The following is a 12,432-nucleotide window of genomic DNA, read 5'->3' on the forward strand; positions in this document are numbered from 1 at the left end:
GTATGTCCCTCCCCCACAGTATAACCCCTGCTTTCACTGTATTTGATGTCAGTATAACTTGTGGAGGAGATGGGGAAAAACATGCCGTTTAAGGATACAGGTGGACCTGTTGCAACAATGAGAAGTACAAGTTGTCATGTCCAAAACGAGCTTTATAACGTCGGTGGGGGGGGGGCGGGGAGGAGAAGGATTGGGATTGAGGGGGGAGGGGGGAGTCTGGGAAGGGATGTGAAGGGTAAACAAAGGAGGAGGCTGCAATGCTTGGTAAGAAATGTATGCATTATCCTGCCCATGTAATTGTAACCCCTCTGTACAGTATGTTCACAAAAAAAAATAAAATTAAATTAAAAAAAAAAGAAATATGCCAAGGCGGATCCTTCCAGATAGGTAGTCTTGTCCCCTCTTATGGAATCCAGAACCAATAGGCAGCTCACCAAGTTACACAGATCTGGACTGCTACCAAATCTCAGGCTGGAAAAGAGTGAGATAGGTCAAGTTCAGTGCCAAGTGATCTCAGCTGTTGGGACTGGCCGCATACCCTGATTTGAGCCTGGAGTCCAGGAGTGAGATTTGTATTACTATTCATCTACATACCAAGTCTTATTTTATATTAGGATTAAGCTTGTGCTATTCTAACAAGTAAAGAAATGTTCTGTTTCACAAGTCAGGCACAGTAGCTCACACCTACAGTCCTGCACTTGGGAGGTAGAGGCTGTGGTTTGAGGCTAGCAAGGGCAAAATGTTAGTGACATATCATTTCAACAAGTGAGTTATGTGTGGGGTCATACATCTGTAAGGCATAGGTAGGACAATTCAAAGCCACAAACATAAGATCTTATCTAAACAATAAGGAAAAAAAGAGCTGAGTATGTGGCTCAAATGAAATAAAATCTGCCTAGTAAGCATGAGGATCTGAGTTCAAACTCCAGTATTGCCTATATACATTATAATATATAATGTATATATACACATTATAATATATAATGTATATTTATGTCAGTGTGTTGTGGTCATATTGTCATATTTCCATTTTTTCTCATGATCTTTCTACATATCTCTTTCTATATCTCTATATATGAACTCAGTGGCTCTAATTAAAGTGTGTTAAAATAATAATTTGTAGTAATATAGTTTGCTTGAATGAAAAAGACAACAAAATCAAGCTGGTAAATGAAAAATGGAAAAACTACAAGGGCATTTGTTGTTATAAGGGATTTTGCATGGTTATTTCAATGGATAGAATTAGAACAACTGTATTTCGGTCTCTGTTTAGAGTTCTGTTGGCCAGGAATTGACCAGCACCATCAATTATTCTGGGGGTAACTTATCTTTTGGGGTACATATTATGTGGGGAAATCAGCTCATTAGTATCCCATTGTGTGGATGTTTACCTGTTTATCAGTGAAGGCATTTGGATTGTTTCTGGTTTCTGGCAACAAACCAGAATAACACTGCTGTATATAGTGTGAATATGTTTTTGAATGAAGAAAAGTTTGTGTCTTACAGTAAGTGCCTAAGAAGTGAGATTGCTGGGTAATGTGGGTCAATATACGTTTAACTCTAGGAAGTTGTCAAAATGTTTTTACAGTGACTATTCTACATTCCTATGCTCAAAGTCCTGTTGGATTGATCTTGCCTCACTTGATATTGCAGATTTCTTTCTTTTTTGTCAGTCGTGGAGCCTGAACTCTGGACCTAGCAACTGTCCCTCATCTCTTTAGCTCAAGGCTATGCTCTACCACTTGAACCATAGCAACACTTCTGGCTTTTTCTACTTCTGTGGTGCTAAAGAATCGAACCCAGGGCCTCATGCATGCAAGGCAAGCACTCTACTACTAAGCCACCTTTCCAGCCAATATTGCTGATATTTTTAATTTTAGCTTTCTAATAAATGTCTAATCCTGTTTTGTTTTGAATTTCAATAATGACTAATGACTAATAATTTTAAGCTTCTCTAAAGATTCCTATTTGAATATGTAAAATCTTATTGCTTATCTATATATCTGTTCCATTTTTTTTTTGAGTTTTCCTGAGGGTTTATTACCATACTCAAACATAGCTTTATTTTTTCTTCTCAACATCTTGTTCTGCAGCTTCCTTGGCTCTTTTAGCTCGGATACTGAAGAGCTGGGCATTGGCACGGGCCATTTGAAGACTGGCAAAAGCCTTGAAGTTCTTCTCTGTGATAGCTCTACCCTTCTCCTTTTTGTGGACTTGTAGACGTTCCGGATGGGCATCACCAGTACTGTCAGCTGTGTGGCCAATTTGAGTTCTTCAGCAGAGCTCTTTCCCTTCTTGGGGGCCAAGGGCTTCCTGGGGAAGAGGAGAAGCTTGGAGCGGTACTCCTTCAGCCGCTGCACGTTGGCCTGCAGGGACTCAGTGGACTTATTCCACCTCCTCGGGTCTACGGAGATGCCAATGGTCCGGGCCACCTTTTTGTGAATGCCGGCCACCCGCAGCTCCTCCAGGCTGAAGCCAAGGCCTGCTTGGACCTTGGTGTGGTACCTCACCGTGGGGCACCGAATGGGGTGGGGCCGGATGCGCCGGGCGCGGGGCAATGCGGCCTGCTTTGGCCTGCTGGGCCTTGCGTCTGCGGATCTTCGATCTTCGGGGCCGGCTGGTTAAACCAGGTGGCCATGCGCCGCTGCCAGTCCTTGTGGAAGTGGGGCTTCAGGATCATGCTATTCTGGCTGGGCTCCATGGCTGCCTCCCGTTTTGGGGAACAGCCGAGCGGAAAAGCTATCTGTTCCATTTTTATATTTCCTGATCATTCCTCAAGTCTTGAAATCCTTACCTAGTTTATCTACTTTTATCAGAACCTTGATAGTCTTTTTGGTGTGTGCTTGTTGGTTTTTATCCTTCTGGTTCTGGAGCTTGAACTCAAGGCTTGGGAGCTGTCACTGAGCTTTTTTGGCTTAGGGTCAGTGCTTTACCACTTGAGTGATAGTCCTACTTTTGGCTTTTCTTTTGGTGTTTCATTGGAGACAAGAGTTTTACAAATTTTCCTGCCTGAGCTGATTTTGAACTGTGATCCTGCAATTGTAGCCTCCCAAGTAGCTGGGATTACAGATGTGAGTCACTAGCACCTGGCACTTGATGTGTTATTTATAGTGGGAAATTGAGTGTTCTGCCAGTTTTTGTCTATATCCAAGCATCCTGAACTTCTTGACAGGATTGTTCATACTTGCTAAGTACCTTTTTTCTATTCATCACCCCACTGCAAGTCAGGTTCAGTTTCATTACTCCATCAGATATCTCACCAGAATCTCTAGAGGCTTTTTCATTGATAAGTACAACTAGCTTTTATTTAATCTTCCAGTAGAATTGAGTATTCTCACTCTTGAAACACTTGATTTTTATTGTACACTAATCTTAGTTCTTTTTCTACTTATGTGATAGGCCCTACTTATTCTCTTGGAAGAATCAAAATCCTTTGCTTAGTTATTAAATATTGGAATACTTCAGGGTTGATTAGTAGTCATTCTTTTATTCACTACTCTTTTTCCAATCAATTTGGTTTGTACCAAATTGATATATATATATAACTTTCTATATGCAGATGGCTTATAAACTTATATCATCAGTTCTGATTTCTCCTCTGAGTTACAGACATTAAGACCCATCTTCCTTCTTGATGTCTCAATTTTAAATTCTACATGGTTCTTCAGTTCTGTGATCCTATCTCATAGCCTACTTCCTCATCTTTCAATATCTAATATTTCACAATTGATATCACCTCTTAAATATCTCTCAAGTACATCTACATTTCTTTATGTCCTGTCACAATCCTCAGCAAAGCCAACATCATCTTTCACCAGGATTTCATAGTCATCTCCTTATATCCCACATTTCTCCTCAAAGAAGAAATGAGCTCCTTAACAGAGCAAACTGATCATGTCAGTCTGCCCTCTTAAACATGATTTACTTTTGTAATAATCCTTATCTTAGACCACGAATCTTGGAACAATCCTTGTCTTGGACCAGGGAACTTGCCTGATATATGGTCTAGGCCTTACTTTCCAGCTGAACCATTGAACTTATTCATGTATCATTCTGTATTTACTGAGTATCACACTTCAGAAACTATTCCCTTTGCTTTGTGTGTACTGGGAAATGACATTTTTGTTTTCATGGAGATTTTAATGGGAATCTATTGATATAAAACACATATGCCTGTGAATGGGATTCCATGTGGTGAAGAGTAAAAATAGGCAAATGTATCAGGGTAAGCAGACCACGAATATGTTGAGAAGTATTTATTTTTAATGAGGTTGCTCAGGAGAACCTTACTGAGAAGGTGACATTTGAGCCAGGAACTGAAGAAAATGACTGAACAGTGCTAAAATATGAGAGAATATTATAGGTTAGAGAATAGCAAGTACAGAGGCTCTGAGACAAGGGTGCTTAGGTGATCTAGGATCCGTAAGGAAACTAGTATGGCTCAGAGGAGTGAATCAGAGGAAGAGCAATAGGAGACGACAGGAGGATGGTTCCCGTGGTCCACTTGTATGTGGTCTTTAGGCCATAGTAAGGCTTCTGATAACTTTCGTTTGCATTGGATAAGAGGACATGGGTAGGTGCTTAGTAGCAGCAGGGGCCTGGATAGTTAAGTCTTTGGCCAGAACTCATTGATGGACATTCTAAGGCTCTCTCAGTATTCTCTTCTCTTTCTTTCTTCTTTGTCAAGTGTCAAAGTTGTATCTGAAGCCTTTCTCTGCCTTCTCTTCTTTCTCCTTCCCTCTACATTCCTTATCCTTCAGACTCTGCCTCATCATTTGCTTGGAATATCCACCTGACAAAAATCACCAAATACCAACAAAACACTATGTTCATTTGGTTAACTTTTACTTCATTTCCAATTTTGTCAGGAAAAATGTCCTTGCAGTCCTGTGATCCCATATCACTGGGGATTCACACAAATCCCTGCAGTTTGAAGCATTGCCTTTTAGAGCTTGATGCAGCATTATGACCAAGCATCTCAAAATGTCAATGCCCTTTATTTTATTAGTCAGGGTCCAATCAGAAGACAAAATCACACAGATAATTTGAAGAGGGAAAAACAAATAAGGAAATGTTAGCTACTCAGATATGTTTATCTGGAAGGAGCAGCAGAGCCTTCTAAAGGTTGCAGAAATAGCAAATGAGAAAAAAGGCTGCAACCTGTAGAAGTGAGAGCAAGTAAACAAGAAAGGAGCTAAGTACTGAGAAAACGCAGCTAGGGCTGAGATTTTGATTTCACTGCAGGTAGTGTGGCTGCCACAGAGACATGGAGCCTGCTGGGAACAAGGAAACTTGCCAGAGGCATGGACTGGAGCTGGGTTGTAGGAATGACCCAGAATGGCTGAAAAAGTAGTATGAGCTGGTCCACCTGAGCACTGTGCTGAGTGGTTGGAGAATCTTCTACTTTTATTCACTATTTATCTTTAAATAGTGGTACAAAGGGGCTTTTATTTAATATGTCAGTTTTTGAGCAGAATGCATCCTAATCAATGTTGTCCCTTTCATCTTCTCCCATCTCTCCCACCCTACAACAGTCATAATATTCACTGTATGTATATGAATATGTGAAAATGGAGAACCTTCTAATGGAGGCTCTGTTCCCAAGTTCAGCAATAACTGCATTAAGGAACCACTTCATCCAGATCCCACTGTCATAATTTTCTTAGGATGCATAACAAATTAGCTTCACAGAGATAATAGGAAACATATTATTAAAACTACCATTTGAAAAGTGTACCCTGGCAGAGTTTTGATTAAATGTAAGGCTGGAAATGTAGCCTGGAAGCTATTAATACCATTTTGTAGAATACACTTATGCAAATAGTCATTGCTTGTGCAAGTAGTACAAAAACAGATTAGAAATAGAATTGATTTAGAGGTCGTATTTTTTCTCTTAAATGCAACAATAATCATTTAATTTCAAAAAACAAATACAATCTGCCACATTAAAGTTAATGCTAATTTAAATTTTATTAATTTCACAATGTTGTAGGTATTAACTTTGAATGTAGTATATGTTTTGTCCCAGTGTATGTGAGCTAGAAGCATAAAGAGTTTATACTTAAGTTTATATCTGTATGTTTTAAGGCACTATTAAAAATAGCGGCTAGATTTTGGTTATTTCAATTATGTATTTCATTAATTTAATTTCATTTTATAAAAGATATCATATATTACAGAGGTTTGAAAACTATCTCTTTAATAATTAAGTTTAAATCTATTTTATTTAAAATACAGTATCAACTTGGAGCTTGTTAGACCTGCAAACTCCTAGCTCTCTATTTTCACCTGCTGAATCAGAAATTTAAGTATGAGCCCAGCAGGTTGGTTTTAACAAACTCTCTAGGAGACTCTGATGCACAAAGGAATTTGAGAAAACTGTATGCAGAAAACAAATAGGAAAATCTCCAGTTTCATGATGACACTGTTTTTGTTTGACACTGTTTTTGTTTTCTTAAATTTATTGTGAAGGTGATGGACAGAAGGTGTTACAGTTACTACCGCGCCCAGTATTGCCAGGCAGAATCCTATCCAAGTACCAACCCTAAGCTTCTGAGATCAAACAAGATCTGGCACGTTCAGGGTGGTATTGCCATAAACACTATTAAACCATTAACCCACCAGCCATGAATCCTACTATAGAGATTCACTGCACACAGCTCTGTAGGTAATATATTTTTGACTGGATCTACATAAACTCAAGAAAGCCTTGAGGTTCTTAGTCTGAATTTGCTAATATTAAAAACAATATATAACCTTTAGTGATTGAGGCAGTTTGAACTTTGATTTCAAAGTTATTACTTGCAGACAAAGAGACTCTGATATTCACAGAATGTAAATACCCATATTTCTCCTATTTGTCATTGCAACTTGCATATGGCTCCCTGGTATTGCTGCCAAGCCAAACCCTTGAGAGAAGCAGCATATGTGTCATGATTGTGTAGCTTCAACCAGTCCTGTACATGACACAGAAGAGGGATTTGATCAACTTTGGTCAAACTGAAATGGAATTATGTTATATATTCTGTTTCTCCAACAGAACCAGATAGCACTTGAGAAAAAGATAATGTATGAGAATGCATACCTAATTGAAAGAAATCAATGCAAGTTGATGTGTAGTTAGTTCTCTCTCAGTTTCTGTCTCTCTCTGTCTCTGTCCCTGTCTCTCTGTCTGTCTGTGTGTCTGTCTGTCTGTCTGTCTATCTCTGTTCCTTTGACCAAATTCCTGAAAGAAACAGCTTAGGGAGGGAGGATTTATTTTGGCTCATAGTTTCAGTCTGTCATGGCACAAAGGATGTAGATAAACAGAGCAGTTGACCTCATTATAGACAGGAAACAGAAGCATGTGGGGGTTTCTTTCTTCTTCTTTTGTATTTTATCCAACTACCCCACATACTTGATGGCACTACCCAAATTCGTGAGAGTCTTCCCCCTTAGTTACATTTCTCTGAGAATGCCCTCATTCACGTGCCCAGAGATGTGCTTTACTAACCTGCATACTTCTCATTCCAGTGAGGCTGACAGTCAAGATAACCTCCCACAGCTGATGATAATAATAATTGCTGTTGGAGCTTTCATTTCCTAAGCACCCACTGTATACCACTAATGATTTCCAATAATCCAAGATATTTACTCAACTAATCTCTACCTATAATTTACCAAGAAAGAGTTGTTGCCATCAATTTTCCAGTAAGTGAATAGTCTTTGCAAAGTTACCAACTTCTACAAAGTTGTAGCTCGCATAAATATAACACTGTGACTTCAAGCTCTGATCCATCTAGTTCATTGAAAAAGATGGTTTTGCCAATGATGTGACATAATTGCTCTGAGATTCCATGTTACATGACTTTATTCCAAAAAATCACAGCTGGGAGCTGGGGCTCATGCCTGTAATCCTAGCTACTCAGGAGGCTGAGATCTGAGGATCACAGTTCAAAGCCAGCCCAGGCAGGAAAGTCTGTGAGACTCTTATCTCCAATAAACCACTAGAAAACCAGAAGTGGCACTATGGCCCAAGTGGTAGAGCACTCGTCTTGAGCTGAAGAGTGCAGGGACAGCTCCTAAGCCCAGGGTTCAAGTCTCACGACCGACAAAGAAAAAAAATCACATCTAGGCTTCTGGAAATTTATTTTCAGAAATGTAAATGGATCTATCATTAGACCGATTAGACCCATGATTTCATTCTTAACTCAGGACACCACATTTAGAAAGTCAACAAACAGTTTCCCTCATCCACTGTTTGTGAAGGTCTAAAAACTTTGCATCCACAGGGGTGGGCCCAGAGGGGCAAGAAACAGTAAGAGACAAAGGATGAGTGAATATGCTCATTTAAGAAACAGTTTCCCAAGACCTTATGCTTTGCTCTCACATCTTCACAAAAATGAGGTTTGAGGAAATCACATCAAGATACCAATGTCAGATCATTAGTAATCCAGTCATGCAGAAACCCTTACAACTTTTCAGACCCAAGAGTGGGCTTGCCCCTGCAGGAGGCTGAGGGGAAATAAATGGGCATGGGGAATAAATGGGCATGGGAATGCAGATGAACACAATATATCAAATATGTTCATGAAAAGATGGTGATCAAATAAGGTAATAAATGGTTAAAAAAAACTATGTGAATAATGAAGGAAGGAAATAAGAGACCAAGCAAGAACTTGAATTGAAAATATCACTGTGAGGTTGAGGTGTTTAACTACTAGTATAAGTTGAGAACAAGAAGAAAGGGTCAAAAGCTATGTACATATGACCATATAAGATGATGTTGAGTGAAATGAACCCCAAGATAGGGACACAACTTGTTTTTTTTCTTGCTTTTGTTTATAATGTATCTAAAATGTACTGTGGGTTTTTTTGTTTCTCTTGTATGTTCTTCCCCCATTATATAACCCCTGTTTTCACTGTATTTGATGTCAGTGCCCTGCATCTTGTATATACATTTTTCTGATTAGGGGAGGGGAAGGGAAATAGCAAAATGCTGAAACAAGGATGTAGGATGACCCATTGTAACAATTAGATGTACAAGACACTATGTAGAAAATGAACTTCACAACTGGGGAGGGGAGGTGGGGAGGCGGGGAAGGAAGGGATGGTAGGGGAAAACAAAGGAGGAGGTAACAATACTCAATAGGAAATGTACTCATTACCTACTCATGTAACTGTAACCCCTTTTATTTTTACAATAAAAAAACATAAAAAAGAAGAGTGAGGGAAGAGGTGGGTAAGGGAGGGTGGATGAGAATTTTGAAGGGGCTGACACTGATCAAGATATTTTATATTCATAAACTGCTTTGTTAAGGCAACTCCTTTGTACAACTACTCAAAGATAATAATAAGAAAAAATGGGAGATTTTGATTTGGCGTTCCTAATAAAGAATGCTCAGAGACGTAGAGAGTAGATATTAAAGGACATGGTATATATCAAAACATGGCCAAAGTGCTAGTTAGAGAGTAGACTAGAAAATCAGTGAATAAGAGAGAGCAGGTAGGATGATCTGAGGTATAAGAATGAGGGAGTTTATTTTAGAAGAGTAAAATTTCCAGATGATTATGAGCAAAGGGGTGGCTTAAGAAAAGAGAGGCAAGACTGATTTTTTGATAACTTCATAGACCTGGGTTCTTATAGGTAACTCAAGTTTGTGTGTGTGTGTGTGTGTGTGTGTGTGTGTATGTGTAATATAGTACTGGAGTTTTGAACTCAGACCTCATGCTCTTGCTTGGCTTTTTTGCTTAAGGTTTACTATCATTTGATTGATGACTCCATTTCCATTAAGTTTTTACCAGTATTTGAGAAAATATAGGATTAAATTCTGCAAATTGACTAGTATCCTCCCCTAGAATCTCATTGCTTTGTAATATTGTGATGTGTTGGGTTCCTGGTGATTTTCTCTGTCTTTTAATTTTTTTGCCTTGATGATTGGTGGCTAAGGAAGGGAAACATGTAATTATTTCCTCTGCTACCCAGTTACGGTGGTGATATAGATATTTGGGATGTAGATGTTATTCCATTGAGGCAAGAAGTTGTATGATTTCTGTCATCCTTACCATGTCCCAAACACTACCAGATGTGGGTGAGAAGCCACCTATACCACTGAATCTACTCACCTGAACTCCATTCCTCACTGAAGACTTTCAGATTCTTTTCCTTTACCCTCAGATATATGGCCAAATTCAGGCCAGGTAAATACTCTCAGGTCTATCCTTTTTAAATGTATTTTTATTGTCATTGTAATGGTAATGTACAGAGGGGTTAGAGTTATAAGTCAGATAAGGAGTAAATTTCTTTTTGAGCTCTCTCCCAGTTTTCCTCTCCCATCTCCACTCACCAGTTGTATAGTTCATTTTCAATATAGTTTCTAGTGAGTACCACTGCTGCATTTGTTCACCCTTTCTCCCTCCATTTCTGAGCCCCTCCCATCCCCAAGACAGATAAATGAACAAACAAGACAAAAGGAAAAGAAAACAAAAACAGTAACAAAGAAAAAACTCTTGTTTCCTTTTTCTGGAGTTCATTTTGATCAGATGCACATAAGTATTGCGCCTTTGTGATCCTCTCCTAAGAATATTTTCCTTTGGTTTCACTCTGTGTGAATGCCTGTATAATTTATCATGTGCCAGTGTAAAGTTTCAATTATCTTTACCATCTAATGTGTTTACTCACAGATTTATAGGCACATTCTAGCTACCACAAATGAAGAAAAACATGTAACCTACATTTCTCTGGGTCTGGCTTACTATACTTAATAACATTTTTTCCAATTCTTTCCATTTCTTTATGAATCTCTCTCTCTCTCTTTCTCTCTCTCTCTATATATACATATACATATATATGTATATATTCATTTGGGTCTGGCTTATTTCACTTAATAACATTTTCCCAATTCTTTCCATTTCCTTATGATTTTTTTTTCTCTCTCTCTATATATATACTTATTCATCCACAGAGGGGTATCTGGGCTAATTCCATATCTTGGCTGTGGTAAACAATGCTGCATTGAACATAGCTGTGCTGGTAGTTTTAGTGTGTCCTTGTTTATTGCCTCCTGGATAATTATGCTCAGGAGTGGAATTGCTGGTTTGTAGGGAAGCTCTATGTTTAGCCTTTTGAGGAAGCTCCGTGCTGCTTTTCAGAGTAGTTGAAGAAGTTTACATTTCCATCAACAGTATAATAGAGTTCCCCTTTCAGTCATTTCTCAAATGAATGTTTTATCAAATGACAGATTCATCAATTCTGTGTAGTTGATTTGGAACTGGATTCACCAAAGGAAAATAAGGATAGTTGGAAGAAATATGAGCAAAAATAAACATAAGAAGACATACATTGACCTATGATGTAGTTTTCCTATCAAAACTAACTGTTAACTTTGGTTTTGAAATACTCATTTCCCCAGTGTCTGGAGTTAACCTGATATATGTCCAAAGTGCTTTGTGTTTTCTCTGTTATCGACAATCACTTCCTTCAGGCCCTAGAACATAGTTTGCCTGGGCTTTTGAGATGTCCGGTCATAAATGCAGAATGACTGTGGTTATATTGTCTGTTTACATTAGGGATGCTATTAGGTTTTATGTACCTCTCACTGGCTTCAAATAAGCATCTACCACTAGTGTGATGAGGTAGTTTATATTCAAAAGGACACCAGGTTTCAAAATTCTCTGTGTATTGATTTTACTAGGAAAATGCTCTGATTTATTCCTGAACTTGGTTCTCAATTGCTTAAGATTCTTTGGGGAGGAAATAGGGATGATTAAAGTAATAATAAGCAAAGCTTCAAAAAGTATTGTTGTACTTCTTACAATGCCATTGTCCTAGCTGCTGTTGCTCAGAGCATGACAAGGCATACGTTTCTGCAGGAGGTAAACTTCTGCATTGCAAGAAGACTTTACCCAGATAGATAGCAGCATTGTGACTTGGCAGAATGTGTCTCATGTACTGTTGATACTGGCATTCCTGTATCAATGAACTTAGACACATAATGTGAGAAACAAGTTGGGTCTCTCCAGGCAGAGATATATCATGAAGGCTCAGTAAGCAAGAACAAACGAGAGATTCTGAAAAAGAAAGTAACTGGAGGTTAGGTCTGTCTACCTGAATCTCAAGAAGTGACAGAAAGAGTAGGCAGATAAGGGCAGGGGACAGGGGACATTTCTAGGGCAACCATCCTGAAGGGACTTCAGAATCTGCAGGCTTGTTGTAAATGCATTTATTTCAGCACCCCATCTCCAAAGTTTCTGGTTCAATGGGTCTGAAACAGGGCATGAGAAATTACATTTCTAACAAGTTCTCAGGCAGTGCATCTGCTGCTGGACTCAGGACCACATTTTAAGATTCACTGCTCTAGGGTTTTTTTTTTTTTAAATCATTCGCAAAAAGCTACATGTGAAACAGTAATTATTTTGGGGAGTGGTATGTTTCCTAAGTTCAGGGACCTCAAG

The 12,432-nt window shown here is 38.8% G+C and overlaps 1 pseudogene; it reads right to left on the bottom strand.

Annotated features, from left to right (window-relative positions):
• Window positions 1–2,025: 2,025 nt before the first annotated feature.
• LOC122112400 lies at window positions 2,026–12,159 on the bottom strand (annotated as a pseudogene).
• Between the last annotated feature and the right edge of the window lie 273 nt (window positions 12,160–12,432).

This window comes from Dipodomys spectabilis, unplaced genomic scaffold, assembly GCF_019054845.1.
Source record: "Dipodomys spectabilis isolate Male_0828 unplaced genomic scaffold, ASM1905484v1 ptg000094l, whole genome shotgun sequence".
Classification (NCBI taxonomy): domain Eukaryota; kingdom Metazoa; phylum Chordata; class Mammalia; order Rodentia; family Heteromyidae; genus Dipodomys; species Dipodomys spectabilis.